General features: G+C 40.2%; 1 pseudogene across 1 annotated transcript; it reads left to right on the top strand.

Annotated features, from left to right (window-relative positions):
* Window positions 1–596: 596 nt before the first annotated feature.
* LOC146812835 (epidermal differentiation-specific protein pseudogene) lies at window positions 597–20,892 on the top strand (annotated as a pseudogene). Its single transcript, XR_014966917.1, has 3 exons — window positions 597–618; window positions 2,990–3,052; window positions 18,384–20,892. The product of XR_014966917.1 is annotated as an epidermal differentiation-specific protein pseudogene (transcript).
* The last annotated feature ends 448 nt before the right edge of the window (window positions 20,893–21,340 follow it).

A 21,340-nucleotide genomic window follows, 5' to 3' on the forward strand; every position in this document is an offset into this window, starting at 1 on the left:
TGACTCCATGTGCAAAAGGTGTCACCAGGACACAGAGTGACCATATGCAGGCAAAGTGTCTGATGAATGGTTCTGGAAAGTTGCCCATCATACAACCCATGTGGTCTTCTAACTTAAAGATTTAATCTTTTATTAACTTAAAATTTAAATATAAATATTTAAACTTGCATAGCACGTTCACCATGTGGTGGGGAGAACCGACCACGTATTTGATATAATACTTGCAACAATCGCTCACCAAGATCAGGAGCTCAATCTGTGCAGCTAGTCGTGAAAGGTCTCTCACACGTCACCAGTTCCTGCTGATCCACGTTTGTCTAAACCGAACCAGTTCTGTGACATCGTCTCAGCACATTGGACAGGGTTGGTTTATTCACACTTGTGACTTTAAGAATGTATTCTGTCTGCCTGAAGAGATGTGCTTATATTTGCATTTTTAGACATTTCAAGGAATGCTTAGAAACTGAATCAATTAGAGAGTTGCTTAAAACTCAACTGGGGGCTGATTACATATGGAAAATAGTGCCCTGGAGGTCTGGGAGGGGCAGATGCCAGGCCTTATATAGTGGGTGTCTGGAAGGCATGTGCAAGGAGAGACTGAAGAGGGGACATCTGCTGGTGAGTACTGTGCATAGATGCTAGCACTCATTTTTGCGAACTAACATAGTCTGAGAGAGGGTGTAGGTGTGCGGCTTCTATCGTCATTGTGTTGATGATGCCCTGTCACTCTGCCTTTACTGCGGCATAAACAAATCAGACACATCACATAAATGCATTTCACACACATCCACATAAGCCTAACTTGCATGTATGCTGACGTACATAAAACTCATGCAAACATACATGCAAATACATATCTGTAAACCCACACACGTCACATATGAATCAAGTTACACAGGTACATGAGTGTGCGCACACATGTACACACATGTATACACACTGACACATACACACAATCACAGATATTGGGAGAATGATTAAACCCCCGTTTTTACTCTATTTACTCCTGTCAGGTAGGCAAATAATAATATGTAGCATGTGCCAATGTATTTACTAATAAGTGATTGTATGCACAATTATGTATATTCTATGTACTTATCACTGAGCAGTGATGAAAATGGGCCAATCAATCCATTGCTTGTCTTAAGATCTTGTGAACACTTACAAACTGGTGAGTTTGTGGACATTCACAAATTACACCCATTCTCATCCTGGATGGGGTCAGAGAATTGCTCCAGCAAAGGGTTGGAGTAAATTCTTCTCCAGGGTGGGACAGACGATGGAATGTCACCAAACCCCTGTCAGGGACATTGAAACGTAGGGAACGGGATTTATCCAAGAAGAAAATGCTTTCCCCAAGGATATAAATTACACTTTTAACATGCATTGGTAAAGCTAATAGGTCTGGCTATAAAGTGCTAACAACTGCAAACAGCATTTGTAATGTCAGTGTTTGCTTGTGTTAGTGCATTAAAACCAGGTAGACATTGAGCCGCAGATATTACAACATTTACTTTGTTGTGCACAATGACATTAGTGCATGTTGTGATACACTTTCTGAAACTAAAAACCACTTGATACAAAGTAATACACTGAACAACACAACACACTTTGATTGTTAAATACTAAGTGGCATCCTCACAGATGACACAAGGTTACACTAACATACACTGCAACACCAATACATGATGTTAATAATAATAATGATGTTGCTGATGCTGCTGTGGATAAAAAGTTGGGAGAACAGAAGAAGTGAGAGAGGGGCCAGGGACCTCCACGTCTCACTCTTGGTGCAGGTAGAGAGAAGGACAGACCAATGCCTATGGGGAACAGGTGACTGGGAGGGTGGGACCTTTAATTGTGTGTGTGCGCATACAAGTGAACACGGAAGTTGGTGTATGCCCAGTTTTGTGACACTGAAGGGTCACACCAGGTAGGCGCATGGGCAGTTTTGTGACATTGAAGGGTCAAACCAGTGTCAATGGATGTGTGTGTGTTTGTGGTTGACTATAGGTGATTGTAAAGACTGTGACTGAGTGTGGAAAAGTGTGGGTGCGACAAGTGTGAGTTGTTTTCAAATGTTAGCATGTAATCCAACTCTGAGAGTGCATATGTGGGAATTAGGTGATTGTTTGATTTGTGAATTATGAGTATGAGTAACCGAATATGGCAATGAGTGCAAGTAGAAGTATAGTTGAGTGTGCACTGAGCGAGTGACTGTGAACGCCTTCATGAAGGTGTAAGTTAACCCTTCTGTGGATGAGTTCGTGAGAGACTCAGTGAATAAGATAGTTAGTGTCAGTGAAATAAATTCATGGTATCCAAGTGTGCATATGTGAAAGTGAGTTAGATGGTCATGTTTGGGCATAATGGAAGCACTCAATCAACTTTTTACCTCACTGGGCAAAGCTTTGATGTATCCCATAAAAAAGGTGCTACAGTGTGAAATGTAGTGAGAGAAGTGTTGAAGGTTAGGAGTACGAATTCAAGTTCTGCTTAGAGGCAGTGACGTAGCAAGGATCCTATGGGCCACAATGCAATGAACAATATTAGAGCCCCAGTCTCTGAGTTTTGTATTACAGCCATTAATTGAGGTGAGTTGAGACCTAGATCCACTGCACCTGCTGCACTACTGTGTAGTAATTCACTCAACAGGATTCAATTAAAGAGTGATTTATTGATCCAAAAGACTACACAGCTGATCATCTGCCAAGTACATCCATGTCCCCAGTCAGTTGAAACAGAGTTGAATCATAACATTCCAAATTCAACAAGATGCAATGACATCACAAACCCAATGACAGCTGTATCAGAGAATGGTAAATGTTACATGAAACTTAGAGCACAGAATATAACATACTGCTAGTACACCTCTGCTTAGAGGTGGGTGTGTGGTAAGGATTCACAAATTAGTCGAGCACTTCCTATGTTTCAGCACGATTCACACAGACTAAAGCGTAATGACCTTTTGTATTATTTTGAGTTATAGGACATACAGACAAGCAGGAAACGCAGATTCCCACTTCCGACAGAGAAAGAGAGCTACACCAAGGTAAATTTATTTCACACATGTTCCCGTTCCAAATCTTAATGAAACTGAGACACACCAAAACCTGTTTTAGTGCCATTCTAGTAGAAAAAGAAACTGACAAATGTATTGTTTTCATGTTTCCTTTGTGAGCCCAGTGCATGAATTGTTTTTGCTAGAAGACAGAATCAACAAGTATTAAAATAGCACTTTCATACATTTAACATGAAACATTTATTCCCTAGGCTTCCTCTTCCTCGTCCTATTCCTTTCGTACATGAGTAATATGCCACCTTTACTGCCCCTTGTTCACCCAATCCTAAGCCTTTGTACACCTCCCAACTCCAAGGAGCTCCTCCCACAAACCCCTCTCACTCAGCTGCACGTCCAGTGTCTTTTTTGTGCCATTCCTTTCACTTTCACTGGGGATGCTGGAGACCCCTTTTGCAGTAGACAGAGTGAGGGAGAACTCTTTCTTTTAAGGTAAGGAACTATATTTTTCTTTTTAGCTGGAGCAGGCTTTTAGTGTCTCTTCACTGTGACTGGGGACATGTGGCTTGTGAAAGGTTCTCCATTCCAATTTATTTCGATCCAATGTTATTGTAATTGCATTTATATAGTGCTTACTACTCCTGGCGAGGCGTTGAAGTGCTTTTTAACGAGTAGCCCTCTACTTTGGAACCCAAAAGGATTAGTGAGGTGCAGGGGCCCTTTTCTCTGCTCTTGGTAAGTGGTGCATTGCCCACTTGCTCTTTATGTGAATACGTGTGTGGTGTACCTGCCTTTGTTCCGTAGCCTCAGTCATTGCACCAGTCTGCTCTTGTATTAGCCACAGGCTGTAGCCCCCTCTTGTTCTATTAAACGCTGGCAGATAGGGCTCAAGCTGGTGCATAGAGCCGCTGTCTTTGCCCTCATGCAGGACTCACCTACTTCCATTCTCGGCCTCGAGGTAGAGAGGCTGGGAGGGGCTTTTAATTTATGGGCGGAGGATGTCTGGGTCACACTTTACATTTTATGTTTTGTTGCATAAATTAAATGTGATCTTATGTTGACTTCCTTGGAGCTCCCTTTAAAATAAAAAGGATGAGAGTTTCTTGAAAGAGGCACACAGTAGCCCATGTAGTCATGTTACTGCGTGCTATGGTTTAGGACCTCGGCACTATGTAAAGGGGATTGGATTTTGTCTGCTTGTTTTCCCTGCTGGAGTACATCAGCCAGCAGATATCTCCATGGTGTTGATCATAGGGGCAGAAGATGTAGGTCCCCTTTATTCTGTGAGAGGAAACTACAATCATGGTCAGGTCACTGACAGCTTTAACCACCAGCGGAACAAGTCCTCTCAGTTTGAGAACTGAACACTAAAGTGAATAAAAAAGACCCAATGATGATGCTTTTCACGTAGCCTATCAGGCAGAGAACCAAGATATAAAGCACTGCAGGTTTATTGTGAATGAGGGTTTTTACACAATGAGAACCCAAAACCCTGGAAATACACAGGGCATGTGATTCATTCTCCTTTGATATTAAGTATACCTGACGGAAGTGGAATGAATCTCAGCTTCTCCCTCCCTCTCTCGATTAAAAGAAAAAGGAAAGCCTGCTGAGGTCAGCAGACCAACATGTCTGTGAATGCTTTTTAATAAACTAATCTTTGTTTTTCTGTTGAAGTACAGCCTTTATTTCATTAAAGGCAAATAGGATGTTCTTCAAAAGTGAATCAATCAGGTTTGTAGCTGTTATCATTGGCTTGTCACAATAACCAAATGAGGCCTCCCGTACTGAGCATAAGATCTCCCACAAGGCAACCACCAGGGATACAGTCATCCATTTGTACCGTAGACAAAATTACAGTTGGCAAAGCAAAACTATCTCTCCTATGAGGACCTAGCAAGGATTCTGACAGTGCAAATCTACTATACCCACGGTGTGCACCAAAACGCATTCCTACTATAGTAATCTGTGATAATCCAGGTAACAAAATGTCTATCTGTAGGTTTTTATTCAGAGTAATAGAGATCCACCTTTAAATGCTATTGACTTTAACATATGCTTTTCACAATCAATATGTTAGGCCCACTAACTATTTTAATAAGCAATCAGACATATAGCCTTCGTCATTGGTTTATCAGCTCAAGACCTTTGTTCTGAGTGTAAACTTTCCAAAAAGCAACCATCTGGCATACAATCATAAAAATAGAATAGTATACAAAATTACAGTTGGCAAAGCAAAATCCTCTCTCTCCTAAAAATATCCGTTTCTCAATAAATATGGCAGGTCTAGTGCCTTTACATAATGTTTCGTAAGAAACAGATCAGGCCAATAGCCATGATCACTGGCTTGCACCATAATCAACTCCCCACTGCTTTGACACAAGCCAATAATTACAAAACAAGCAGTATTTTTAATGGGAGAACACACATTCAGCCCAATCGAGACCTGTACTCAGGGAAACTAACATGTTAGTGGAGGCTAAACTGCTCTCAATGTAAGACTCTGAAAGCCCTCTTTTGTTAATCCCATAAAACTAGGCGACAGTTACACTGTCATCCGACCTAAACATCTATGTACATTAGTGTATATCTGGGCTCTTAAAACTGAAATCTATGACTGCACTCCTCACACCTGTGCTGCCACTAGAGAAAACAAACACTGTAAATTATCTAGGTATCTAAGACACCTTAATGGCATTACAATGTCATATATGTGTTCCTGGCAGGCAGGAGGATAAATAGCATGTTTTTCTGGAAGCACACAACTTCTGCCCAATCAAAACATGTACTCCCAGCTAACAAGATGTGAGTGGAGCCAAAGCGACTCTTCTGTTAGGGCTTCTCCAGCTCTTTGTTTAGGTTGATCGCTTAATGTCTGATAATCTGTTGTGCTGTCAAGCTAGACCTAAAAGGGTCTCCTCTGCTACCTGGGGACCAACTGAAATGTCCAGTAGAGGAAGCAAAATGAAATAAAAGGGCTACCTCTGGAGTCGCTAAAGTCTACTGAAGGGAAAACATGAATTATAAAGCACAGTAGCTATGTTCCTTCTTTTAGAGGCAGCACACAGCTTCATCCAATCAAATCATGTACTCCTGGCTCCCAAGATGTGGGCAGAGACAAAACCCCTCTCTCCTGGTGGATCTCACACAATTGTCTGGCGATCATGAAAAGTTCAATTGGACAGCCGTGATCCCTATACGTCATGCTCAATTTTACCATGTGTATCGAAAAGTATTGTTGAATAGGATGCCTGGAAATCTTATGCTAAAACAGTTTTCTAGTACCAATAGTTGTCGATTCCAAAAAGCAGAAAATCTGTAACTGTTCTTATGAGTACAATTATGGCTGCAGATTTCCTAATTCTGATGAATTGAGACAATGTGTTGATGCATGTTGTATTTCTGAGATTGGCATGAAGTAAAATGGAGTCCATGAAAAGTTGCATTATAAGCACACATTCAATTTTGGGGCTGCGTAATACACAGACTCTGTGTAAGCACACATGGTTTCACTTTCACATTAACACATGCAAAGACCCTTGCATTGACACAAGCAAAGACCCACATACACAAGCACTACTCAGAAAAACAATACCACATAAACACATACAGCAAACTGGCTAAGAAATTCACAGGCCACAAAGGGCATAACAGGATTCAGACTTTGGGGGTGGAAGGCTAACACTTGAATTAGTGGATCCATCAACACGCCCATCTTCAGAATCCTTTTGAGACCAAGTCAAAATTACTTATGGGGCGTCTATTCTGGTACAACGTGAATGTCAAATAGAAAATTCTCAATCAAATACGGCAACTTACAGTAGTCTCAATGGAATAGATATTTTACCAAAGAAGTTTGGGAAGGTGAGAAACCTGAGAGTGGAAGATATTTACACTAGAGTAAATAGCTGCAAACTTCAATATTTTGTGGTCATGCCTTTGGAGGGTTACATGCATTCGATATCAAAAAAGCAAAAGAAATGAATCTGTAATGTAACTGCTGCTCATTTAAAGTTCTCCAATACATTTAGGTCGAGTTTGCAGTATGTATGTAAAAAGAAAATCAAAATAGTATTGATGAGATGTGGAGGAAAGTAGAAAAAGGGAAAAAAAAAATCTGCATTTACAAGTTTTCTAAGTTTTGAGAGATTGAGGAACAAAACAAGCATGAACTTCAGCCATCCTCTTATTTATATGTTGGTAAGAGAAATCAGGAAATGTAGACATATCTTCAAGACAACAGTTATAGTCCGGAACATCATTCCATGAAATATCAAATGTCCTCAATAAAATCTGAAAATAAAGAAAATGTAAATAATGAGCATATAATATCAAGTGGCTGCAATATCGTGACCACAATATTGAGAAGATAAGTGCATATGCTAAGTTTAGATTTACTATTCATAACTCCAAATCTATATCCCTTTACTATATAAATATCGAGAACTAAAATATTGATATTTTAGTCCTCGATATTTTGGTCACATATTCTATACTTGATTTCCTGGATCTAGTCTACACCCATGTTTACCATGCAACAAAGTGGGTGGTTTGGATCCCACTTTTACAGCTTAGAAAATGTTCTTTCTAGGATGTACTCCAGACAAGCCTTTCTGTAGAATGAGGCATCCCACAGCAGCGTGTTCTACATCCTGGGGCACCTACAACAGATGCACAAAGTGGTGTACTGTTTCTGCACCTCATGTCGCCTGCCAAGGTAAAGGATTAACCAGGGAAAGACAACTGGGTAGGCTTAACATAGAGACTTCCTCACCTTTAACCAGAGTCTTCAGTTGCACGCTTCACACCTGCAATCCACCAATTGCCAGTACTCAGAAGACTAATCAGCAACAGCATCTTGCTATCCAAAAGGCCTTCTTGGGATAACTAAAGGAGCACTGTCTCCACACCCCTCACTTCACTGTCCCAGTCTTCCCACTCCACCTGCAGGAATATAAGCTATCCACTTCGACTGTCTGGGAATACAGTTGTCACCTTCCATTTTGTGGAAGGACAGGTCAGGGGTATTCAAAAAGCATACCACTGACCTCCACTACTCTAGTTCACTCAAACACAAAATGCAGTTGCTACATTAGTGTCACACACCAACAAGCTGGGTGTTAGCGCAAATGCTTCTAATGTTTTTGTTAAATCTGTATCATCATACTCATAATTCCACTCGCTAAAAAAACAATCATGTGGGGGAGGGATGAATGAGAATACAGGAGAGAATAACAGGGGGACGATAACCAATGCGAAAGAGGGAAGAGATTGGTGAATAGTTAAGTTAGGAAAGTAATGAAAGAGTTAAGTTGAGAGAGATTCAAAATCATGACAGGAGAAGAAAAAGAAAGAGGGACAGAAGAGAGGGGAATGTTGGATGGTCCAGAAGGGATGGTGTAAAAAGACCTCTGTGAGATGTGAGATTGCATGTGGAACAATTCATAAATGTAAACTTAAACCTGAAGACCTGAAGTCTAGGTTTAGGCCTGAAGTATAAGGGCCATATGCAAAAAGGTCAACTTAGACTTCAGGTTTAAGATTGCCTTTGTGAATGGGCCCTTAGACTTCAAGTCTAAACTTAGACTTCAGGGCTAAACTTAAACCTCAGGGCTAAGTTTACCTTTGTGAATTGGGGCCAGGGTATCTTTCTGCCTTCAGAGTGACATTGTAGCTAATGTGGCTGTAAGGTGAAGGGAGACAGCCCTACCACTTTGAAGATACTGCTTCCCAAAACCACCAGTTATCAATAGTCTATGAAGTTCAACCAGGAGTGACTAGTTGCGAAAAAAAACTGAGAGGCGCAGCTTCCCCGAAACAATTAATGAAGATCTAGTGGGTCTATCGAGGTGCATCATAGGTGTAAGCAACATAAAGTAGTGTCTTTTTAAAACCACCAAGGTTATAGTTCTTATGAGGTTCATAGGGGCCAACCAGGAAGATGCAAAAGCACAACCCCCTAAGAGACACAGGTTTCAAGACCCACCAGCTAATAATCGTATATCAGGTCTACCTAGAAGCAGAGCAGCCCCCAGAAACTGATAGGCAAACAGATAATTGAGGGTTATAGACACAAATCAGACACAGTAGTATGTAGGAAAGTACATAGGAAAAAATGAATATCCAAGAAGTGGATTATGGGTTATCATCAGGTGAGTGTTCTTCAGGGTCAGAGACCCTGGTCAACTGCCAAAGAATGTATCTGTTTGCTTCCATCTCCCTAGTAAACAGTGGAGATTGTGCAAGTGTGAGTTTGAGAAGGTTAGGTGGAAGGCTCCAAAGTGCAGCTTAGTCACCTGGCCTCAGGGCAGGATTAATCTAACAGGCTGAAAAGTAGCACTGATCCTGGCTGAGAACCTTCAAACTGTGAAGTAAAAAAATGTTTTCCTTTTCGAATCCAATGTTTGCTAATTCATTCACACATATTATTAGTAACAACTACCAAGATCAGGTATTCACAAAATCACTCATTATAGTGGAACACTTAAATGCAAGGCAACGTCAATTTATAAAAAATCAATTAAATGGTTTATTTGATTCGCAAAGTTTCTTTAACCACAATCAGATCATAAAAAATGCATTAGATTTTTAATAAAACAAAACCACATTAAAAACAAGTTAAATTAAAAAATACTGAATGAGACAAAAACACAAATCAAGGAGATTTTGAAAAAAGACAGTCAATTTGTCATAAGCCAGTTAATTTGGAAACCTTATGGGCAACAATTGAATAGGGGTTAACTTCCTCATTTGACACAAGTATTGTATGCCCCTTCCAAATTTAACACAACGGAATTGCGTCGACGCGTTTCGGAGGCTATTCGAAGTTTGTGACCTCCTTCTTCAGGACTATTAGAAATGGAATCTCCTTATCCATGAACGATTGCCTAAGGCACAAATGAAAAACAATTTTTACTATCAATGTACATAGTGTTTTCTTTCCCTTTTTTTTAAAACAGGAATCTAAAAAATATATCATGTCTTACGTTTATGCGACAACTACAGTTTCTAACTATTCATTCTTTCATACAAACAAAAAATATACCCTCATGAATATATAACCATAATCATATTATCTAAATTCTCTGATTTTATAAAGCAACGTGGCCCGCATCAAAAGTGTTTCCATTTAGTCACTCCATCAATTAGTCATCATTCATACTTTAACTCCACACTAGTAGGAAGACTTAGTGATGAAATCTCTTTAAGTTTTTGAGAAACTCACCTGTGCGACCAGCGCACTAGGCTTGCTAATTGGTTTAACTGCGCTCCTGCGGGAATGGTTTTTTCAATTAAGCACTTCCCTGGGCTGTCAAAGGAATGATAAAACGCTTATTATATCTCGTTCAATGAGTTTCGAAAATACTCCATCTTTTCTTTAACTGTAGATATGAAGCTCCCAAATGGAGCTTCAAAATGGAGGGTTCTAACTTTGACTACCCTCTCCATTTGCCTACACAGTTAGTATAAAAATTCTTAAAGATACCTTTCAAGGTTCTTCGTGGGTGTGGGCAAAGGACATCTTGTTTACTTTCCTCACTGCGTGCTTCTTTGTAGGTCACTTTGTTCCTACAAACGAGGGAACTTCATTTAGTTTCGCTAGGGTTGTATGTGGAAAAAAGCCTATTGGCTGATCGAAGTGATGTACCCAATATTGATTGCATCTATTCTGTATTTGTATAATAAATATGATTTATAGCTCACCTTATGTTAAACAATTCTGAGCTGTTAGGGATTCTTTTACTGCTCCGGGTACAATTAATTCGTGGCTGTATATAGAAACGAGTATGAGAAAAAAATATACACACGTGTGTCTTAAATTTCACGCTTTTAGCAATAATTGACCTAAACTGTTTTTTAACCAAACGAAAGAACATAGTCAAGAATATATATACTTAGTAGCGTGGTAACAGCCCTACTAATGGAAGTCTGAACACAAATCTCAATTAGGTGATTAGCGTTTTTTTGGATGTAACGTGCCGGCCAGATATTTCGTTATAAATCCACGAAGTAATTTTAAAACGTGAGTTAGTTGAACTAATGGCAGCGTATCTATAGTGCCTAATTGTTAGAGTGGATAATTTCGGCGTATAATCCCCCGATCAGTTTCAAACGTACCTGTTGAAGTCCGACGATCTACGTTCCCGGGCAGCTACTTCCGCGTCTTCCGATCGCGGCCAACATCAATAACGGACTATGCGGCTGGGACTGCCTATTTATTCAACGTCAGAGATAGACGTCATAATAGGGTGCCGGCGAACAGAACTCGGCTAGTTCTTTTTTTAATTTTTTGTTTAGTATAGATCTTTATCAAAAGCCTTATTAGACTATGCTGGACAACAGCGCGTTCTCGCTGGATATCTTGTTCTATTTGTTTTATAAATTACCTATTCGTTTTAGCTATAATACTTATCGAATCTGTCACTAAAACACAGCTATATACTCGAAAGCTTCACGTTGTGATGTATAAATACCTCCTGATTTTAAAGTCTCTGGTAAGGTTGAATATAATAAGGACAAAGACATAATTATGTATATGCATATCCAGAACAGTGGGTCAAGAGACAATATGAATCCCACAATGTATAGTCAAATTAAGACCTTAGTATAATTCAGAAGAGTCAAAGAAGAATATTTTATTTAAACGGGCTATCATCCACATTTTAAATTGATTCTCAAAGAGAGGTCTATTGTTTAGTCCGAATTTATCCCAAAGGACAGATATCGAGTGCATAATCCTCCAGATTTAAGTCTGTCAATTCATCGCGACAGTGCCAAGTTTTCACGGCATAATCATTCGTATTTTCTGAAGAAAGTGATTGGTAAATTTGTTTCAGTTATTATATGTTCTCTTTAAATCACTGACCTTGCTATTAACTAATAAATTGTAACTCACAGATCTAGTCTGTTGATCATTTAGTTACGTTACTATTTTCATCCAATCCTCCTTAGTATTGAGGCCTTTATTGACTGTATCTAAAGCGGAAATGTACCATTGTTCTCTATTTTTACGTTTTGTTTCAATATTGCCGCCTCTTTTTGGGCAGCTGATCTTTTCAATAATGTACCATGAGAAGTCCGTATGTTTGTGTTTGTATTTAGTAAAATGCTCAACCATGGGAGCATTATTTTTATTAGTCTTGAGTGCGGATCTGTGTTCTAACAGGCGTGTTCTGAGTTCCCTGCCTGTTTCCCCCACATATGCTAGCCCGCAAGGACATAGGAGGAGGTAAACTAGGTTGCTGCTCCTGCAGTTATTAAGCGTTTTGGCAGTCATAGTGTAGTTATTGTAGGTGAAGGTTTTGGTTACAATACAGTTGTCGCAAATTGAACAGCTGCTACATTTGTAATTTCCTATTGCTTTGTTCCCTGTGAGTGTAATTTGGTTGTTGTCATTGGTTTCTCTATATGTGTGAACCAAATTGTGTCTGATGTTCTCATTACGTCGGAAGGCAAAGATTGGTTTCGGGATTTTATCCAGTTTTCCGTCGTTCAAAATGTGCCAATTTGAATAAATTACATTCTTCAGTCTATTACTGATATTTGAAAACTGGCTTACAAATACCAGTTTGGGGTCAGCTGTTGTTTGACTTACGGAGACTTCCGGTTCTGGGTGTATCATACATTCCCTATTGTAAAATCGTGCTCTTTTACAGGAGTTTTTAATTAACTTTTTGGGGTATCCTCTATTTATCAATTTTTCAGTTAGGTTCCCTGCATGTTTAAGAAAGTCCTGCACATTGGAACAGTTTCTCCTGAGGCGGAGAAACTGTCCAAAGGGGATATTATCCCGCTGCGATTTGGGGTGATAGCTATTATAATGTAGGAGTGTGTTTTTGTCTGTGGGTTTGACATAAAGCTCTACTCCCAAAGCTCCTTCCATATTTTTAATGGAAATGTCCAAGAAGTTCACTACATTTTTGTCAAAGGCTGCTGTGAACTTGAGGTTCTCATCTCCCAAGTTGAGCCATTCAAGAAATTCTTCTAGAGTTTCAACCGTACCTTCCCAGATGAAGAAGATGTCATCAATGAAGCGGCGCCACAACTTGACATTCTCAAAGAAGGGCGCCGCCTCATTGAACACATGTCTATCCTCGAAATGGGCCACATAGAGGCATGCCAGGCTCGGCGCACAGGTTGCGCCCATGCTCGTACCTTTGCACTGAAGGAAAAGATCATTTTTAAACAAAAACATGTTGTTTTTTAAGACTAGCGTAATGCATTGCTTGATGAAATCTTTATTGGCACCTCTCAGATCTGCGTTGTCGAGGATGTCACCAATAACCTCAATGGTGTTGTCTTGAGGTATATTGGTGTACAGAGCCTCTATGTCTAAGGTCACTAATATCTGTTCATTTTCATTGTAAGGCATGCCTTCTATCATAGAGATGATGTGCGCCGAATCGCGAACATACGATTTTTGTTTGCATACCAAAGGTTTCAAAAAGGTGTCTGCGTATTGGCTTAAGGGTTCCAATAAGGAGCCAATGCAACTGACTATGGGTCTCATCGGAGGGTTTTTTAAACTTTTGTGTATTTTTGGTAGGCCGTATATGGCAGGTGTTCTAGCATTTTTATTAATTAAAAACTTGTGTTCAGCCTGACAAATCCAACCCTCCTCTAGGGCTGTGTTGACAAGATTAGTGACTTGTAAATTCAAGGCATTAAGTTTAGAGAAAGATGATTTTTGGTAGTGTTCTTGGATTTCTAACAATTGTAGCATCCTTCTGTCATAGTCGTCTGTATCAAAGACGACTACCCCTCCACCCTTATCAGCGGGCTTGATGGTGAGCTGAAGGTTGTTTTTTAAACTGATCATGGCTTTCCTTAGTTCTTTACTCATATTGTTTTTGTCAGGGTGGGAATCATTCATGATTTGTTTGACTTTGGATTCTACAGTTTTTTCGAAGGCTTCTATATTTTTGCCTACTTGTGTAATTGTGGGGGTAAAAGTAGATTTTTCCCGAAGACCGGAAATATTAGTGGGGCGATTGTATTCTGTATTTTCGAAAAACTCTCTCAGTCTGAGTTTGCGAAAAAACGCCTTGAGATCTTTTTCTATATTAAATTTATTGACATTTGCAGTAGGAGCAAAGGTAAAACCTCTTTCTAAAACTTCTATTTCTAACTTGGTGAGGTTATAACTGGAGAGGTTAATTATGGGAAATTTTGAACTTTTGGGACCCTCTAATGGCGATATCTTTGGCTCCTCGTGTTGGGGTAATCTTGAGGGGCCTGGTTGTGATAAGTTGTTCTCTGATCTCCCTGATGTTGTTGATGCTGGTTTCTCTGATATTGTCCTCTGTATTGATATGGGTTTCGATCTATCCTGCCACCTCTCTTTTGGCGGATTTCTAAAAAAGAGTGACCTCTGTTTGGTCCCTCTGTTTGTCCCATATTGTCATTGGTATTAGAATTGTCTTCTTCACCACTTGAGCCTGAGGTGTCAGAGAAAGTAACACCTTTATTGGGTCCTCTTTTATAGATCGGTCTTGGTTCAAAGTTCCTCTCTTCCCTTGGTTGTTGGAAGTAATCTTTCTTGGTGTATGGATAAACCATCTCTAGACTGAATTTGTTAATGTCTTTTCTCAACTTTATAGTTTTTTTATTTATGAGATATTCTCTGTATTTATCAATGTCTAAATTTAAATCCTCCAAACGTTTTTTTGCATCTTCTAGTCCTGACATTTCTAAGAGCGCTATTTCAAGTTTTTCTATTTCTTGTTTTTCAAAACCAAATTACACATAGATATTGGCAGTGTGACATAGTTCTCGATCACAGTACAAGTTAGACACTGGTTTTATGCTCAAATTACTAGAGGACTAGAAATGTGGATGGTAACACAACCTGGGCTACCATCTTTGACAATTGTCACATGTTTAAAGTAGGTTTAGTAATTCAGCAAACTTGGTCTATTTGTGTAAATAATAAAGTGTATGGATGAAAACACTGTAAGAACATTCAGTTATATGTGAGCTAACACTCAATTGAAAGCTTGGACAAATTATTTGACAGTGCACAGTAGGTCTTTTCCCAAACAAAAGTGGAAGCAATTTTGGCATGTAATTAATGTTAGTAAATGAATACTTTCTGGTGTTGCACATCTGCATTTGATGATTTGGGTTTAACTACTGTTAAATTTCAGGAGTTTGCTTTCGAGAATTTTCCAGTGATCTTGTCCAATCCTGTCACTTCCTGATACCATTATTCTTTATGGGCTCTTTGTAATCTACACTTTTAACAAACCCTGAATCAACTGGTTTAACTGAAAAAACTTTATGTGTGAGTGTTTTAAATCATTAGGAAATTAATCTCTTAGTCCGAAAATACATTTTCTGCACAAAGGCATCAAAATATATGCCAGCATACTGCTCCGGGAATTATTGCTATGATCCTGTGTGAAAAGGCTTACTACCCTTCTATCAAAAAGGCGTTCATGAAAGAGGGTCTATGGTGGACAACATACTTGTCCTCCCATACCTTGCCCATGAAGCAGCAACACATAATTCAACGCTGCTGTTTGTTTGTTTGTTTCATCAACTACTCAGCAGAATTCGAAAGAGTTGCCCAGAACATCTTTGGTAGGGGTTATTGGGTTGGAACATTTATACAAATTGCTATGAGCAATCAGGTCCTTATAAGGCAAGACCTGAGTACGAGTTAAACTCATGGGGCAGATGGCCAATGCCAAGAATGACACTGACCGAGGTCTGAAACAGAGCTATGTGCTGGAGCCAATGCTATTCAATCTTTATACTGCGGATCTAGACCCAGCCTTAGTAGGAGCCAATCTAGTCACTCCTAAAATTGGACACTGGAGAATTCCACTCATACAGTATGCCGGTGATCTAGTACTGTTCGACCATGCAAAATCTGGTTTGCAAAAAGCACTCAATGCACTGAACATATACAATTTCAGGAATGAGCTTGTGGCTAATGGGAGCTAAATAAAAGTAGAACGTTTCTGGAGATGTCCTAAGAAGAGGCTTACCAGTTGCGGCTCTAAGTTTGGACTGTGTTCAACATTATATCTATTTAGGAGCATGGCTATGTGAAACTGGGAGGCCGGCTTTGCAGCTAAACAAAATGATAAGCAAAGTAATAATGGCAACATATGCCTTGTGAATATGAAACCTGATATTTGACATCCCCACAACTACAGCCATTGGTAGGGTGGTTCGTGCCAAACTTCTCCCCGCCCTCAACTCTGCTCAGGAAGCATTTCCCCGCATGATGGGCACTGCCCTAGAAAAGATCCAGTGCACAGCCTACAAGAAGTTATTCCACTTCCCATCTCACACAAGGAATACCTTGATAGGCTTGGACATCAAAACCTGGAAAGCTGGGCAATTCTTGCAACATTCTATATTCAGGCAACGGCTGCCCCCAACAACACCATGAAGGCCCTAATAGAAACAATTTTTACATCTACAAACAAGCCCAGGTCCAATAATCTGGTGGTATCTAAAGAATATGTACAACTTGCAGGCAAGAACTGGGACAATAATTTGATTAATTATACTTGCATTAAAACCGCAATAAAAGACAATTGTTCAATTGTTCATTAGAAGTAGACATGGAAGCTCTTCATGACTGGGCTCCTCATGAGTCAATAATGGAACCACAACTGCCCAAGTCAGCCAAGTACCATCTCCATCAAGCAGTAGAAAAGCACATTTTCAAATATATTCTATTGGCCAGATTAGTCCTGCTTCCAATCAGAGAATTGAACCAAACTTGGAAATAACTTGATAATATCAACAGTTGTAGACAATGTAACTGGAGAAGAGAATCCTTGGCACACATAATTCTCTGCTGTCCGACATTGCAACATCCCCGATGGCTCCTACCGAGGCCTTCTTACAGCATTGTATTCCGTCAGCCAAAGAGTCCGTCCCTCTTTTGTACACCCTGCAGTCAGTGGCAGACAAGGCCAAGTTTGGGGAAATTTGTAAAACAAGCCCGAAACTTATTAAAGAACATGAGTAGTCTACAGCCTTCACAACTTGCGATTCATCTCCGACTGTGGGTAACGTGAAATGGGCTTTACATTGAAGTAACAAACTTTGACTAACCCTGTCACTGGGTTTCCAGAAACTGCTGAACTTTGTATCTGAATGATATAGACCTCAATTTGCTACATTCAACTGGTACTTTATCCGCTTTGGTCCCCTATCAGCCATCATGACCAGCCTGATCTGGAGATGTCTTAGCCCACAAGAATACTTATGTGGCTGGCCGCACTTTGCCAGCAACTCTCTCCGAGGCACATAGCATCTTAACTATAAGGCCAGTTGTTGCAACAGATCTTGATAAATTCTGCTGCCACGGCCCACAAATTGTAGAACTTTAGTGCCTTCAGTATAGACCTGTCGCCACGTAATTGCCATTTTATCAAAAGTACCTTTTCATGCACTGCACTTTGCACGTTGGCTCTATGGGTGGTGTTATCATGCCCAGTAAGATCTTTAGCCGTACTCTCCCAGGCATGTGTAGCCTCTGTATATGACTCCTCATTAAGCCATCTGCACTTTACGAAATGAACTTTTTTAGACACTACACTTTTCATTTTTGGGTTGTGTCATTATGCCCAGTATGACCTTGAGTCGTACTCTCCTAGGCACATCAGCACCTTATTTATAAGGCCTTGAAAATTGTAGACCCAGGGTCATTTCCATATGTAACATTTTATTATATTTTCTGCAATTAAAAATCAAATACAGAAAAACAAATTCCTTCAGGCAGTGTACTTTGAACTTTAGCTTTATGGGTTGTGTCATTATGCCCAGCAAGATCCTGAGCCATCTGTGCCCTATAAAACACAAACCTTGTGCAGTTTCTGCATATGATTCTTCATTATGTAATCTGCACTTCATCTCTAGGCTCGGTATTTTGCACCTTAGCCCTATACTTCAGCTGGACACTACCTGTCAGTACACTTTACACGTTAACGTCCCGAGTCCTGTGGAATTTAGAATTACTACCATCCACACCATCATGACATGCTACATGTACGTCCTTAGTATGCACTCTCATTCTTTAATGATTTTAAGGAAAAAGGGGAAGCTGTTGTGATCCGAAATTTTTAATAAACTGCATTAAAGTTTTGTTTTATTCATATAGTGCTGTAAAATATGTTCTCATATAAGAAAGTTATTTTAGGAGGGTTTATTGCTCTGTTCTATCACACTGATATTTGTAGTTTATGTAACTCGTAATTAGTTTAAGTAATCTTATAATAATCTGAACATTGGCATCAAAAAATATACCTTCTTTCCTTTTAAGAGAGGAGCCTGTGCTGTGAGTTTTCACACAATCACTTATGATGTTTCTCCACTGACCAGCTGTTGTTTTGTATCACAGGATCAGCTACAGAAAACACATTGAAAACTTCATAGCTGATCACCATGAACACCATCACTGTCTATGAACATCCCAAGTTCCAGGGGCTCAGTAGGACCTATAAGGCAGATGTTGTGAGTCTGGTAACAGAGAGCTTCGGAGACTGCATCTCATCTGTGAAGGTGGTGGGGCAGCCATGGATAATGTACGAGCATCCGAACTATCAAGGATGGTTCATTGTCCTAGAGGAGGGAGAACATCCGGCGCTTGAAATGAATGACAAGGCATCTTCTCTGAAGATGATCACTGACGACCTGACCAATCCAAAGATCACAGTCTATGAGCATCCCAATGCCTCTGGTAGTCAATCAGTTATGACTCAAGAGACCAATCTATCGTTTGGAAACATGAATGATAAGATATCCTCCCACAAAGTCCAGAGTGGAGCATGGCTTCTGTACGAGAATCCAAATAGAGGGGGGAGGTATATTTTAGCCAGGGCTGGTGAATATCTGGCAAACTACTGTGATGTTGGTTTAAACGATCAAGTATCCCATGTGTATCCGCTGCGCCGTGGGAAACCCTCTGTCACCGCCACACTTCTATGGGACAAGAAAAAGACAGAGAGTGAAAAGAACATCCAGGCAGATCAGTATTTTTACGTCAACAACACAGACAGTGAGCAAGAGTTCACTGCTGCTTCTTGCAAAGAGTATGAAAAATACGTCTCCCACAGCTTTGAATTCAGCAATGAGTCTTCAGTCAAGGTGGGTGCCTCATTTAGCTTGCAAGGAGTGGTCAATATTGATGCAGAGGCATCCACCACCTTCTCAGTAAAGAAAGATGAGGTTCAGGCATTCACCACGAGGAAGAAGGCAGAGTTAAGTGTGCCGATGAAGGTACCACCACGCACAAAAATAACAGTCAGTTTCATGAGCAAGGAGGTGACCATCTCAGTTCCAGTGGAGCTGAAAATTTTCCAGGGGAGTAAGACGGTGACTGAATATGGCACATACCACTGTGAGTCTGGCACAGATATCTACATTGATGTGCAATCTGACACCATTAGTAAAGTGTAGTATCAGTCACACTTTCTTCTTGTTATGGGCTACGCCTAAACATTGATATGCTATTCTTTGATTGATTGGGCTTTTTTTGAATAAGGGTATATATATATATACCCTAAGCATCTCTGCTTAAAAGATCTCTGTCTGAAAACTTGTGCAAATCAAACTAATTCATACCCTAGAACCTAATTGTCAGAGCTGCACATGTGTTGTTCTGCTGTCCGCAGTACAGGAGCCAAATCCATACTCTGACTGTGTGTTACTGTTTTCTGGAGTCAAACTTCTGTCCCATAGGTTTTAGTTGATGTGCATTATGATAGATCACTGGTGCCTTGCTCAATGTTTTTGAATAAGCCAAATACTGTAAGCAAGAGCATAAGTCTCTGGGCGGGTAGGACCATCTCTAGGGTTTTCATCATCAGCAGGGCACACTTGCAGAATTTGCGCCGAATTCACAAAGAAGGGCCTAAAGCTGTGCTTGAAGATTTACACCTACATTCAAGTGTAGAATTACAACTTTCTGGAATGCCCACACTTTTCCAGGAATATGCATGGTCCAGTTGTAGGTTTTCCATTCTTAGGAAGGTCATGTGACATTCGCGGAAAGATCCCAATCCTCTGCAGAGTTACTTACCCATAGCGGAGAACTCCACAATGAGGGAATAGAAGCCCCTGTGCAAATGCACATTATTTTCTCCTTGGAAATCGTACTGGTCCTACAATCCCAGCAAAGTTCTAGCTGCTAATTCCCCATCTCACGTGGCTGATCTACAGCTCTTTCGAGGCAAGAAAGAGGAAGAAGAAGAACTTGTGAATGCCCACAAACATCACTAACCATGCCTTGTAATGCCCACTTCCCACCTTGAGTGGAATACATAGCTGCGGAGCACGCCAATAGGCTAATGCCTGCCTAGAATCACATTACGATTTCCTGGCAGGTGCAACTGAACTACTTTAACATGTGTCAATATTCATCCAATCAAATGAAGCAGGGGCATAGCAAGGTCACCGTAGGGTCCTAATGCAAGCATCAAACATGGGCCCCCTTTATGGAAAAAAAACCCTGATATTTCTGGTGCAGATAACCCTCCTGCATTCTAGCCCCAGGTGCCATTGCACCTCCTGTACCGTTGGTAGCTACATTCCAGAATGGATAAACATTCAAGCGCAGCTGTACTGGATTGCTGGACTTTAGATTGTTTGTCATTTTTTGCTCATTATATTACATTTTAGTTGGTATAAGTAAAATATTTCTGTACTGCTTTTAAATCTAAACAAATAACCCCCCATGAAATGAAATAAACAAAGTAAATTATTTTGCATGTGTCTGAATTAAGGATTACTTTTGTTTTTGTTTTTTTCTCCAATATGGGAAACAAGCCAATGACCAATGTTTTCATTTCCTGTATGATTATATCTGTTTCTGCTTGAGAACGAATACATCTACATTTTCAACAGTTCAAGAGTGCATTTGTGTGATCATTATTTTACATTGGAAAACTTTATTGTCACCATCACAGACTGATATATTGGATGTTTACCAAAGAGCCAGGGGTACTAAAATTGATGTCAGTTACTTTGACCTCTCTCTCCCAATGATATTGGCGGAAATTACCACATGACCAATTAACTTTGATGGCATCACAGGAAAATGCTCTATCTAACCTTTGGGCTTGATGATAATACAGGAAGTGACACCACTCTACATTAACCTCTTGAGTGCCCATGACGAGATGGTCTCGTCATGGGCCGCGGTTGCGCTGTGCCCATGATGAGACTATCTCGTCATGAACCCCGCCCGCTAATGAAAGGGCCGGCACAGGGCGGGGAAAGGGCGGGGCACTCAAGGGGTTAACAAAACGTACAATAAAAAAAAGTATAACAAGGTAACAATAACTATACCAATAGAGA

Source organism: Triturus cristatus, chromosome 7 (assembly GCF_964204655.1).
Source record: "Triturus cristatus chromosome 7, aTriCri1.1, whole genome shotgun sequence".
Lineage (NCBI taxonomy): Eukaryota > Metazoa > Chordata > Amphibia > Caudata > Salamandridae > Triturus > Triturus cristatus.